General features: G+C 37.7%; 1 protein-coding gene across 1 annotated transcript in view; it reads right to left on the bottom strand.

Annotated features, from left to right (window-relative positions):
- Nucleotides 1–15,048, bottom strand: part of DOK6 (docking protein 6) — a 225,785-nt gene that overhangs the window by 99,893 nt on the left and 110,844 nt on the right. The gene's annotated exons all lie outside the window — the stretch shown is intronic.

Here is a 15,048-nt window from a genome sequence, read left to right as displayed (position 1 = left end):
AAATAAACCCTTAGAAATTCACTTAGATCGCTATTAAATTTTATTATACTTCTGTCTACATTTTAACTAAAATAGCAACTTTTGATAGGACATGAATCTGAAGAAATCTCCAGATAATTAAAGAACATGCAGTAGGGCATTGCACTTAATGCAACGACACATCAGACACATAAGATTATTAGAATTTGTTTTCAGTCGGTCCTTAACCACAGTAAACTACATTTTCATCTAAGTCATATTCCTATAGACGAATCACAAGCATTTCTCAGTAAAAAAGTGTAACTGTCAACATGAAATGCCAGATGGGAAGAAAACTAGTTCTACTCAGCACACATTGGAATTACTGTTAGACAAACATGATATAGATAAGTTCTGTTGCGAACAATGCTGATTTGTACTTTGTTGCTGATGAGCAACACCAGCGAAGACAGCATTTATTAACAGGGGAATGCTGCTGGATCCAGTGACACATGCTGGGAGCACTGTTTCTTGAATCACATAGATGTCACAGATGATGTAGTACACTTGGAAAAGTTTCATACTATTCTCTAGAGAGAATAGAGGATATAAATGTCAGACACCCTGTTTAATTCACTTCTCATTTTTTCAGTGAGGTGAGCCTACGATATAGCAAAGCTTGGGCTGACCTTGCTGCACATTCAAGCAAATTTACCACGGTAGGATTATTGCTGTTTAGAATACAAAGCAGAAGCTACACAGTAAGACATTTTGTCATTCTTACTGGATTAATGTTCATAGGAACCTGCTCAACACAAACCTGTCTCTCCTAGATAGGTTAGCCTAATTACCTAGAGACTTGCCCATTAGCACATTCAAATGTTCTTTCATTTTACATTTATTAGGCATATTAATTTTATATGCCTGCAGCAAATTCTCTAATTTGATTACTTCAGTTTCTAGGTTCAGTCAAAATTATCATCTGTAACACAATCTAGGCAGAAAAAACAGCTGTAATACTGACTTAATGTTTTACTTATGGGAACTTCAGTTACAGGATTAATTTCTTTTCTTCCTTTGAAATTGAAAACAAACACTGAGTTATGGAGAGGTTTGGTCAGTCACAAATTTTCTAAAGAAACAGGCAAACTCATAATGTCACTGTCAACATTCTGAAAAGGACTTGATTGTTTTCCAACAGCAGTCGAAGAGCTGTGCTTGGGGGACACTTTAGAAAGTCGTTCCCATTTATTGAAACAGCCAGTATATATTAGTGAGACATTGTTCTTACTTGGAAGATGAAGATGATTTGGAATGATCACCTTGCTGACAGACTAATTGTCTAATTTTTCTATTAGCAAAGAGGCTTACCTTTTTTCGCCTAAATTTGGGATTATTTTTAATCATGTCTAGTTTAGAAACAAATGATGCTTCATAGTAGACCAGCTTGTATGGTTTTACTAATATAAAACCAACATATTATGTTTGTATTTTAACTCTAAAACTATATACATTTTTAAGGAAACGCCTGGTTTTAAAAACAAACAAACAAGGAACTTAAGATTAGTTTTTCAGCTTTAACATGCCTGACCATAAATATGTAGACTAATCACTCAGTAATGCTGTCCAATAAAGTGATAGTCTCATAAGAATTGCTTGTATAACCTTATGCTGCTTCAGTTTTCAAAAAAAATCATTGCAAAATTAAGCCCACATACAGATAAAAACATTGAAAAATTAAGAAATATCCCACACTTTCAGAAAGTACAGCTTTCATGAAAGTAAATGGACCTAGATTTGTATCATTTAGAAGCAGATGAACATTCTTTAGAAGTCTAATTAACATGCAGCTTTCACTTCAAAGTAAGGCACAAACCTTCATAAGACATCAGAAGATTAGTACATGTCGTACAGATTTTACTAAACATCATGCAAGAACACTACGTGGATGCATTACAGAAGAAAAGCATGAATACAGTGTGGTTTTTTTTTTGAAGTGTTTCTGTTGTCAACAGAATTGTTGATTCCGTCTTTACCGTGGCATGTAGAATAATTGAAACAGATGATCAGTCAGTTTGAACTATGAAAAAAATAAGATCCTTCTCATACGAAACAAAACAAAACTTGTATGAAAGGATGTAGTGAACTGTCTCACAAGGTGGTCATCAAAGTCTATTAAACAGCATTGTAAGTCTGAGCCACCAAACACCTGAGAAATTTAAAACTAACATGATGTTAATTCTGCTTTCTGGAACGCTTACAAATTGATGAAAATGGAATATAAAGAAAAACGCAAAAAAGTTCCCAAATAAAAGCATAAATTTTCTATATTTGTATATAAAATTTTCATACTAATCATAGCTGCTTCAGTAGGAGGGAGAAAAAGAATATATTTACCATTATTAACACCTTACTTTCCTTATCTGCAGAATAATACACTATTTTATAGGTTTCAAAACCAGTTAAAATTGAAAAGCAGGTAACTATATGACTACTTAAAAACTAAAATGACACTTGTTGTCAACAGCTTCCCTCTATTGTCATCTCCATTGACCCACTTCAGTTTTATCCTCAGATTAACTTGCAAGGCATTTGGAAGCAGCTGGAATTGCTTAAATCAAAACTTTAAAAGTAGCCGTGCTTCAGGACATGAATCAGAAAAAATAAAGCTCCTGGAGCTGAAAGGTTAATTTCTCTGAACAGGTTATGAAAACACTGTATATGAATGTAACTGGACTGCAGTTACTGAAAATACGTTCACATTTTTCTGTTTCAGGGCAATTTTCATGTAGAACTGAATGAATTGCAATTAATGTCATATTGATTTGAAGAAGAGCAGTGTGCTTCAGGACACTTGTTTAACCCCTGCTGCTTTCAAACTACATTAAGAGGAGCATCAATTATTTTAACTCAGCTTCTTTGGATGCCTGAAATACAACTTGCTTCTTGGTGATAAGACTGAATTTCCTTTTTGGAAAAAAATATTAAAGCAAAGATTTACTGTATGATCTGCTGGAGAAGTACCAAGGCAAGGTGCAGGCAATCCAGGAAACTCCTGGAATGCATTGAGGATAACTTCTTAAGCCAGCATTAGATAACCCTACCAGAGGGGACCTAATGATCACCAATACAAGTGAGCTAATAGGAGACATCAAGAATGGGGGCAGCCTGGGCTGCACTGGTAGAGTTCCCAGTTCTGAGGGATATGGATCAGGATCCTGAATTTTAGGAAAGCAAATCCAGCTGTTCAAGTTACTAGTCCATAAGAACCCCCGGGAAACTGCCCTCAGGAACAAGGGAGCAGAACACAATGGGATTGAGTGGATAAATGGACAGTGAACACCAAATATTCATTTTATGTGGGGAATTTTTGTTGGTGGTTTTTTTTTTTTCCTAATGTGCACAAATTTACCCAAATGCCTAGGCTGGATGGGAAGCAGAACATCCCATGCTGAATACATGGTTAAGTACAGATTAGTAGCACACAAATCTTTCTGTGCTTATTTACACAAGCTAGTCTTCTCAGCTTGTCTTCATTCAGTGATAAGTGTTTCAAAAGGCTTGAAAGAGCTAACCTGCTAACAGTCCCATATACCTTACACACTTCAAGTAGCCAAATGTAATGCAAGCTGAATAGTGACAGAGAATGAAAAATAGATTGGGTGTTTCAGGTTTGGAGCAGTAAATTATCGTGTTATTCATTGAACTCTCCCTAGGCTCAGCCAGCCATACATCATCTGTCAATACTCCAAATTAAACCTATAAATTAATGTCACGAGTTTTGCGCTGTCACAAAACGTATGCTGTTCTCAGGAGAGGTCAGAAACTGCAGAAGTCACGTAATTTTACAGGGTGATGCATATTCACAAATCCCAGGAGATCTGACCTGAATTCCATTTGGATGAGCAGAAGTCTTTTTATCTCAGCTGATACCTCGATTCCACTCTAGTGTCAGCAAATGGCAGACAGCAAACCATCGTGGGAAAGGAAGTAGAAATATGCTCAAACACAGTAAGTATAAGTTAAGTAATTGTATCTTCTATGATTTTTACAGAAAGTTTTTAAGTGGGAAAAAATAAAGGAAAAAAAGAAACAACCTAGAAGTCCACCAGCTGGTGGAAGTCCTCTGCTGGTGTACAAGCACTGAGTCAGTAATCCAGTACTTTCCAGAAGAGCAGATTGAAAGGATTTGGAGTTTTAGTGAGTGATAATCAAAATAAACAGATGCGCTTAAAACCCAAGCGCCTTAATGCTACTAGTCCCAATAGTAAAAAAACCAAACAAACAAAAACCAAAGAAGAAATGCAAATTAAGTAATAAACTGTTACATACGATTATCTTAAACTTACTTATTTGCCAATAGTTCCCTGATGAATCAATATTTCTTTATATATATATTGGGTTTACATGGCAAGGTTTGGGTAGTGAGGGATGTTGTAAAGGTGAGAAAGGTGAGAAAACACCAGAAGTTGCTCCAATGTTGAATAGAGCCAGCTCCAGCCAGCTCCAAGAGAAACCTGCCGCTGGTTAAAGCCGAGCCCTTCGGCAACTTTGGTAGTGCTTCTGTGAAAACACATTTAAGATACAATGAAAATGGTGCACAGAAGTGTACGATATGAGTAAGTGAGGACAAAGTGTGAGGGAAACACCCCTGTAGACAATAATATAAAAGAAGAAGGAAGGAGAGGAGGTGCTCCAGGCACTGGAGCAGACTCCCTTGCAGCCCTCAGAGAAGACCATGGTAATGCAGGTTGTCCCCCTACAGCCCATGGGAGACCACAGCAGAGCAAATATCCACACTACAGCCCATGCAGGATCCCACTCCCTAGCAGGTGGGCATGGGAAGCTGCAGTCTGTGGAGAGCCCGCATAAGAACAGGCTCCCAGCAGGAGTTTCAGCCTATGAAGAGGAGCCCGTGCAGCAGCAGCAGGTTTCCTGGTAGGATATGTGACTCTGCACAGAAATCACATGGGAGCAACCTGTTCGTGAAGAATTGCACCTCATGGAAAGGTTCTGCTGTAGCAGTTCTTGAAGATAAACAGCCCATGAGAAGAACACAGGTTGGAGAAGTTTGTGAAGGACTGTACAAAGCAGAACAGGCTCCATGCTGGAGCAGAGGAAAAACATGAGGAAGAAGGCGTGACAAAGACAAAATGTTATGAACTGAAAAAAACCCCCATCCCTCTGTGCTGCTCAAAGGAATAATTGGGACTAAAATTGAGCCTGTGAAGAAGGAAGGGGTAAGGGGAAGGCACTTTCAGTTTATTTTTATTTCTCACTATCCAATTCTTAGTTATGCCAAGTAAAGTCTGTTTTGTCTGTTTCAGTAATTAATGAGCAATCACCCTGTCCTTATCTCGATCCACGAGCTTTTTGTTGTATCTTTTCCGCCTGCTGAAGAGGGGGAGTGAGAGAATAGCTTCCTGGGTACCTGGCAGCCAGACATGGTCAACACCCTACAATACAGATACCTGTTTTCTATGCTCTAGATACAAATGTTGGAAACAGGTCTAGAACAGGAAAGCAGGTCTAGAATAACATTTACTGATAGGAGCAAGCAATCTTGTTTCTTTCTTCACTCTACTGCAAACCAGATGAGAAACACGGCAAATTTGCAGACATGATGCCTTCCTAACATATAATATTTACAGCGTAGAGCTGGCTTGCAACCAAGGCTGGCTGTATCTAGGCATGATCAAAAACAAACAAACCAACCAACTAAACAAAAAGCTTTATTGACTATCCCTTTCATCAGCCAATGAAAAATACAACCCTTTGCAGATGACATAGCTTCAAATGGTGCTAAGTTCTGTACAGTTTTAAGGGATAAATCTCAAGACAGCGATGATAGCCCCCAAAGTGGAGCTGGTTGGGACTTTCTGACTAAATGCAGATTCACCAAGACCCAAATGCACTGTTAGAAATCTACTCATCTCCCTTGCATGCTGCCGAACGATCCATGACTTGAGTATCAAAGGCAGTTGTATTATGTTGATGGGGATTAGAACCTTAAAAGGCTGGGGAAGAATAGCTACATTACGATCATCAGGTCTTGAGTTCTGCTTGAACTTACAAGGAAAACATCTTGTTTCAATTTCCTTCTTATATTTTTAAAATCTATTTTTAAACTGCAATCTTTAGAACAGAGGAAGTAGTAAATTTGAAATCATACAAATGTACACTACTATGTTTTGTAGTGCTAGATGCTTGAAAGTATAAGCCTAAGAAAAAAAGAAATCTGTTTCTTCTGTTAGAAAAAAACCTAACACACTAAGTCTCATTCACTTCTCTTCCAAAGTACCTACCGCAACAGAGGCCACTATAATAAATGATTTGATTAAAGACTACCAAGTGCATAATGCAATATGGGACAAATTAACCAAGATGAAAAAGACAGACTTTTGTTCTAGTTTCAACTCTATACTGCTATGCTATACTCTTTTCAACATTAGGATTCCTGATATATTTTTGTTTCTTTTAATTCCCTGAACAGACAAGATATAATCTACCAGGAACGATAAACGTATATACTATAATATACATGTACACCTATTACTAGGTATATCTTATACTTCCTAAGGATAGAGAAGCTTCCCAAGATTACTTCCAGCCTTATTTTCTATCATAAATATAAACAGACAAAGATTATTTTCTTCACTTTTTTTTCTTCATGCTAAGACTCTACATTGTTCTGTACTTTTTGCTCATGAAATTTGATTGGTTACAGTTGGTGAAATGCCAAACTAGCATGTCAAATGCAGTGGTTATTAAGAATTCATTTCTATGACTGTCATAATAAAATCAAGGTAATATGCCTAAGAACCTGAATAGCATATGGAAAAAAATAACCTTAAGTACAATGACAATGTTAAAAAATCTTTCAAAAAATCCCAAAGCTTCTTATATTGTTTAAAGCAAGTAAGAAATTGCTTACTGTACAATGACAAATACTTATAATGTTCTGTAAACATCAGACTGTGTATTAACATGGATATTTAAAAGGTACTTTTAAAATGAAAACATTAAATTTTCTTGCAAACCTCACCCTTTTCAAGCCCAACATCTTGCTTCATTAACGTGATTCAATATGTAAGAATACATTAAAAAACAGTCCTTGAAAGGTTTTCATTTCAACACTACATGAAATATGCAGCAATTTGAATGAGCAGGGGTTTTATCAGAAGGAAGAAGGCATGGATCAATTGCTTCAGAACACAGCTCATCTATTCTCAGATAGTGTGGAAAGCCAACTGTGCAATTTCTCTGATGAATGCCAAGGTATGGCCACAGATTACAAGCATCTATCTAGATCAGAAACATGTGGATGAAAATGAATAAAGAGGGGTTTTTCTCCATCTTGCACATGTTTTGAGTATTTCACTTTTCTTAGGGGTAATGGCAATTACAAATCTATACTACAACCTCACACATGGACAATATAGTGAAAACAGATTTTGTATTTATAGATGCTCAAGATGGAGTGTTGTCCTGTGTCTGAGACTGTCACATTCATCTGGCATTCAGTTAATGAAGTTGAATTTCCATTCCCTCTTTTGCAAACTGCTAGCAACTCAAAACATGAGGCAATTTTATGCATATGTCATCAAGATTCCCAGATAGTTTTCAATAAACTTTTATTACTGCGTGTGAATGCCTTTTGGCAGTGTAGAACAAGCTGATAATTTTAAAAGCAAGGTGTAGGACACTGTAAGACATGTAGCATGAAGGCATGTTAAAATGTGTAATTCATTATTGCCTTACTTTCTTAATTAAATGTATTTACTTGACAAAAAGTAGATTTGAACTTTCACACATATAATACAATTAAAAATTATTCTAAATGTCATTGAAATTCATTTATGCCTTGAAATATACTAAGGATAAAACAGTATCTCTCTGTCTTTGTTTCACAGGACTAGCAGTTATTTATGACACAGTATATTTACCAAATCCACTAAGAATCACAGAATGGGATCAGGAAGAAATCTAGCTATATATAGATGCACAAAATAGTAATAGTTTTAGATTTCAGTTTAAGGTAAACAGTCAGAATCTAAGAAAAACATTTTTTTTTTCCTGTAAGCCAAATGTTGGACCATGGTTTTGGACTAAATTTTCATAATCTTGTGTTGTCACACTAATAGAGACTTTATTCTGATACAAAACATGGAGGCTGCAGATATGGCAAGGTTCTACAGGTGTTTAGCAGCCTATGAAAAATAAAACCCCAAACAACAAGCAAGCAATTATGAAACTTTGTATTACAGTCCAACAAACAATCCCATATCTCCATACTCCAACATCCTGCACTCCACCACCCCTAACCTACCTCCGCTCTGCGCTTACTGGAAAAAATAATTGTATGCAACATTTCTAGGGCTGAGGATTTGAGACCCATGTATTCCTCCCAGTCTCTCTAAAAGCAAAATTCAGCTGACCTTGCACCATCTACCAGATGAAGCTAAAATCTGCTTGCTCTGCTGTTTGTCTTCTGCAGTTGCTCAGCTTCTGCAGGGAAGACTTTTTCTACTCTTTTACTCTCAAGGAATACTACACCGTAAAACGGATGATTCACTATTATCTTTGCTATCTTCTTCAACTTTTGTTCCTAGGGGAACGATTTTTATTTCATATAAATATCAATCCCTTTGAGTAAAATCGTGATAAGGAAAGCATTTACAATGTCTACACTCCAACATATTTGTCTAGAAAGAAATAATAATACAGAATCGCTCCATTTATCTAGATCCACTATGTTAAACATTAGTGAAGAATGCCCAGACAAGCTCACAGTATGTGAACAGCAGGGGCGACTGAATCCTTACCATACCTCCGATACACACAATTATGTAAGGAAACTTTAGAGAAAGAAAGAAGAATTTTCAGCCTCCAACTACTTTGACCTTCAAAGCCTTAAATTTAGGTTCTCCCATATTACAGCCCCACAGCACGTTTACCTTTTCCAGTTTCCTCGTTTAGAAATCTTATAACTTTCCTACTCATTTAATCACATTCCCTGTGCTTGCTCCTGCTGGGCTGGACCTTGTTTCCTCCCTGAACCCCATTTGCCCTGCAAAGTGAGAACGTAGCAGCATCCTCAGCTTGGAGATCTGCCTGAGAGAGCAGTGAAGGGATGATAACCATTGTCTGTGTTTACTGTTTTCAAATTCAGCTATTCTACTAAAAAACCAGAAGAGTTTGTCCTCTCAAAATATTTTCTTGAAATGCTAATTAATTTCAGAACTAAGTTTGCACACAACTGATAGCCTAAAAGTAGCTGAAAAGGATGGGGAAAAAAAGTTTGGCTATGTCATGAAGATGTTATTTTCTGCAGTCCTTTCATTTGCTAGCTGCGCTTGTTACCTATGTGTGTCAGAAACTTGTAAAAATGTAGTTCAGACAGATAAACACAGAAAAATGAGGACCAACCGAAAGGCAACCAACTAGGAGAAACGGGAGAAAAAAATCCAAATATTCCTGACTTATAAATGTTAAAATCAGAATAAAGAAGCAGATTTTTAGGCAAAATAGAACATAATATTTATAACCATGACTCGGACTGAACTTTGCCCTGAAAGTGGATAGTATTTCAAATACTAAGATCAAAAAGGGAGAACGTGAGAATCCAGAGCAATGTATTTAATTTCATGCAATGCCTATCTTCTCACTCTTTTTTGATCTCAAAATCCTGTGGCATGTGTGGAACTGAGAACATGCATTTGACCTTCAATGAATCAGACGCTTTACAGAGAAGTACATAATGCCCCTTCAGTACATAAAAAAAATAATTACAAAGAGAAGGTAGAAAAGGCAGGGTCATAAATTCTCATATAACACTCCCTGCCTCATTAACAGAGAAATAAACCGTCTTTCGGAATACTTTCAACTATATAGGATTATTTTTATGCAGGCAAAAGGGAAGCTTTGTTTGTATTTCTCTTTCTAGTACCAAAATTGTATTTGGTATTTCTATCGCCCTCCTGATCCTGGAGCTTCAAACTCACAGTACTAACAGTGAAAATAGGAACTTTAATCTGGATGTTTTTAAAGCTTATGTGATCCATTTGTATTATTAGTAATAACAGCAGGTATGATCATTGGTGCTTCTTAGCAAAACTTCAATGTTTCACTGTAACTTTAATCCAAAACCTCTAGGCTTCTTAGCTGTTAAAGGATATAGTAATATGAATTGCATCTAATATTCCACTGACATCTGTCAAAGTCTTAAAGCACAGAATTCTTTTGCTTGTGAAAACTATCAAGGAGAAACAGCCCAGCTCATAATCAGTATGAATCTGGCAATAGCCTGAAAGCTTTTTCAGTACAAGAATGAACTGAATTCATGCAGTTTAAAACAACAGCAGCAATGTAATTTTTTCTTTCAAAGCAACACCAGCAAAAGGTAAAAACAGGCTTAAAAGGAAAAATATGTACAGAACTAAAAAAAACCCCATTGCTGAACACATTGCCACTTGACACCAACAATCCTTCATTTTCAATAAAGTAAAACTTTTTCAGAGTTATAACAAGGTTTACTTATCACAGTTTGACTACACTCAGAAAAATTTGAAAGCATAAGAATATAGAAGAAAGAGACTTTATTTTACAGATGTACTAGAGTTTTATCAAGGTAACCATCACAGCAACAAGACATTCATGAAATCAAACCAATGGATTGAGTCAAACAATTGCACAAATATTAATATCAGTTAAGCTATATCAATGCAGTGTAATGACAGATAAATCCCTAAAACAGAATTTTCCTATAGGGTAGCTGATTGACTGTTTGCAATATCCCAATTCTATTCTCCCCAGGACTTGAATAGTGGAATTTTTAAGAGAATGCCAAAGTATAAACTCTTAACAATGAAGATGTTTCTTGATTGTGATGATGCTGGAACTTTAGCTCATTAACGCCTGGAAAGAAATGAACCCTTTCAATTCATCTACTTCTATACAGAATGGGGCACTGTACCAAAGAGAAGCCAGACAAAAATCAGTATCTTGAGGGAGGTCTGCATTTGTTTCACAGCTTCAGTTGTAAGATTTCTCTGTGATTTTGACCCCTTTCTTTTTCCCATATTACATCTAATTCCATACTCAAATTACTAATAATCGTATTTCAACCCTAATTTATTTTGTCCTTCTTGTCTCTGAACCTGTATTATTTTCAACCCCTCCAACCTTCTCTTATCAACAGGTTTACAAGTTCATCAACTTTCTACACATTCTGTAGCCATGAATTCCCATTACTTTACTTCCACCGAAACAAATGTGATGGTAACTGAGACAATTTAAAAATGCTGCTTGCTAATCACCAAACTCACAAGTCTCTGCCCACTAGAACAGATGTCAGAAAGAGATATAGCAACAGCAAACAGCTTCCTTCTCTCCCTGAAGAGGGATAATTGTTCTTTAAAGACTTGTTACCTCATGCTTGTAATCAGGGAACTGTAATATCTGAGACTGGGTTCCTTTCAAAATATTTCAGTTGAGCTTCAGAATTAAACAGATTTCTACAGTTGTAGATTTTGGGATCACTGGTGGTAGCAAACAAAGATTACCAAAGCCTAGATGTCCTAAGATCACTAATCTGGCGAAGTCCTAATGGCAGTATGGGACCTGCAGCCCATCCAGAGATCAAATTTGCCAGTAGCTGCCTTGAAGACAATAAGCAAGCTGAGGGCCTAGAAGCCACAGGAGCTTAGGGAAAAATTAAAGGCTCCCAGCCAGCAAACACAGTGGGCTAGCATTACAGTGTTCAGGCTTTCTAGGGAGGACTGAAATGTCCTTTAGCTTTAGAGACCAATTTCAAAACAGAATAACATTTTACTGTGGTACATTTCATCAAATGGACTTAAGACTGCACAGAGAAAAAGATACCGCACACTATCAAAACCAAAATGGTATGATTGCTTTAAACCACTTCCTTGTACAACAACAATCCTACTTCACATTGTTCAGCCCCCATACAAAACCTACTCAGCTTTGAGCATCATCACCCCCTCCTTTCCAAGAAACAACTGACTCCACAGTCTTTCCCACTGGGTTCAGCATTACTGTCCTTCCATTTGCCTCTGGAAGTCAAGATGATAGGAAACAAACTATCTGCTTCTGCATACTCAGAGACTTCATAGTAGAAGAAGGTTCATTTTATGAAGCTTTGGGCTCCTAAAGAATTCAAGAAAGTCAAGCAGCTGTGATTCAAGAAAAAAATTTTTGACAGACTCAAACCCACTTGAGTGGTTCTTTCCCACAGAAGTGATGGGAAAGAAGAGGTATTAGTAAAGATACTATTATGTTAAGCAAAGAAGTGGCCTGATTTGCCAAAATAAACACCATTATGCATACACCACTATACCCCATGATGCTGCTAAAAATCTAGGCACTGTCCCATCGAAACCACCACCACTAAACATTTCTTTAAAGATCTGAAAAGAAAGCATTTTAAATAACAAGCAGCTCTTTAACTATTCCTTAAACCTTGTTAAGTTTCACAAAGGAAAGCAAAGTGCTTGGCATATTTCAGCAGCCCTAAAAATGGTAACAGTTCCTTGTGGAAGACAGAACTAAGTTGTGGAAATGAGCTCTGAAAGAATTTTTTTTTTTTATATACCTTATCTTCTTAGTTTAGAACACACAAAAGATTTGAAGCTAGGAGAGTCAGATTTTAATGAAACAAAGCAGTGTATAAATCTAATATTATGGAGATGATGGAGTTTATATTGTTAAGATAGACTGAAGGCATGGAGAAAGGCAAAGTGGTTGAAACTGCACTACACCCAGAGTTAAGAGTTGTAGTCTTTCAGAAACAGCAAGATGACACTTTCATAGCTCCATCTCCATATTCTCAGATCAGGTAGTTGTACGGAGCAGTAAGGTCCTCTGAAGTTGTTTCTTTTCCAGGCTGAACAGGCCTAGCTCTCAGTCTCTCTTCCTCTGTCACGTGCTGCTGCCCCTGACTCTTGTTGATCCTCCACTGGATTTACTCCTGTGTGTCAGAATTGTGCAGAGAGCACAGCACTGGACACAGCACTATAGATATGGGTCTTCTAAGTGCTGAATACAAGCATTACTTTCCTGTACCTGCTGTCAACACTCCTACCAATGCATTCCAGGATATGGTCAGCTTGTTGTTCACTAGGATCCAGGGACTTTTCTGCAGAGCTGCTACCCAGACAGTTGGCTCCCAGCCCCTTGGTGCCCGGGATTACTCCAACTCAGAGGCAAGACCTCTCATTTGGTTTCCATCAGCCCATTTCTCCAGGTGCCAATGACAACAGCCCTGCCTTTCCAATTGGGGTCACTCCAAACTTGCTTAGAGTACTTCCATCTCATCATCCAGATTGCCAATGAAGTCATGGAATTGTACTGGTCCCAATACTGATTCATGAAAGACTCACTACAAATCTGATTTTGAAAGCTTGGCTTTGTGCCATTAATCACAACTCTTTAAGCCCAGCCTATAATCTATCTCCTTTACTGTGCCTTTATCCATTCTATGCCTCACCAATTTGGTGGCTATAGAGGCAGTTACGGGAGGCTGTCAAAGACCACTAAAATCAAGATATATAACAGTCACTGTCTTTCCTTTGCCCGACACCTCATCATAGAAAGCATGATTGCACATTTTAACTACTCCCATTCTCCTTGGTGTCCTTCATGTGTTTACACATCACTTGCTCTACCAGCCTTCTCAGAGACTGAAGTGAGGCTGACTGGCCTATAGTTATCTGTATCCTTCTGCTTATGATTCATGACAGTCCAGTTCCTCAAACTTGTGTATGATATCCAAGTGATTTAAGTGATGGCTGACTCTGCATTGCTCTACTGTGGGCACTACTTCATCCTCACTGTCTAAGAGGCTCAGGGACCTGGAAGGCCCTTGGACGCGCCTTGTGAATGAAAAATAAGGTATAAAAAGAGCATTGAGTATCTCAGCCTTTCACGTGCTCCTTTTCACTAGATTGACTGCCCTCCCACCACCCCAATCACTTAGCCTTCCTTTTGCTGCTGATGTAGTTTTAAGAAACCTTTTCTGTCCTTCACTTTCCTGGCTAGTTTCAGCTCCAACTGAGCCAGAGCTTTCCTGGCTCCATTCCTATATAGATGGCCAATGTCTCTGTAACCCTCCAAGTACTCTGTCCCTGATTCTGTGTGCTTCTCTTTTTGTGTTTGAGTTAAGTCAAGAGCTCCATGTTCATCCACACTGGTCTTCTGTAATGTTAGTCTTCTGAAGAACGGGAAGGAAAGTTCTTGTGCTCCTAGGATGCTGCCCTTGAAGATTAGCTAGCTCTCCTGAGACCCTTTGCCCTCCAAGACAATTACCCACAGGACACTGCCAAGCATATCCCCAAACACAGCATCTCCTCACATCACATTATTGATCATCTGTATCAAGAAATTGTCTTCAATCTGTTACAGAAATCTGGATTGCTTGTGTCCACCCACACTGGCCTTCTAGTAGGTATTGTTGTGGTTAAAGTCACCCAAGAATACCTATGCCTAGGACTATGGGGCTTTTTCCACTTGTCTAAAAATGCTTCATTTGCCTTCTCTTATTGATGAGGTGGTTGATAGCAGTCACCTACTACAATATCACCTGTGCTGGTCTGCCCCTTGACCTCTTCCAACAAGCTTTCCATGGGTTCATCATTTTACTCAAGGCTCCATCCACTCAAAACAGCCTTAGGGTAAAGTATCTCATGCTGGCAACTTGTTAGCACCTTAGAGTAATTGTGTCTTATATACACTGATGGGTTAATGAGTTGCATTCTGTTGGTTACAAAAGAAAGAAATGAATGGGTCACACATGCTGAACTTTCTTAGGTTTGCTTCTCCTTTGGTGAAAGAATCATGAAGTTATGATTTGCTGTAACTCTTTTCAAATATACCTACACCATGGTAGTTCTAGGGAGGGAATAAGATCTTTTCACGAGAGAACAAGAGGAATGCATGTGTATGCAAATGGAAGGGGTTCTGTAGAACTGATTTCAGTGTTGTTGAAATACAATTAAAATGTTTTAATTCTATTATTAATCATACTACAGAGTCATCATTAAGTCTACATATTCAAGTCTTTAATGTTAA

Source organism: Phaenicophaeus curvirostris, chromosome 3 (genome assembly GCF_032191515.1).
Source record: "Phaenicophaeus curvirostris isolate KB17595 chromosome 3, BPBGC_Pcur_1.0, whole genome shotgun sequence".
NCBI classification, from domain to species: domain Eukaryota; kingdom Metazoa; phylum Chordata; class Aves; order Cuculiformes; family Cuculidae; genus Phaenicophaeus; species Phaenicophaeus curvirostris.
Note: the sequence above shows the minus strand (reverse complement) of the source record. Positions and strands in the feature narration are given on the sequence as shown.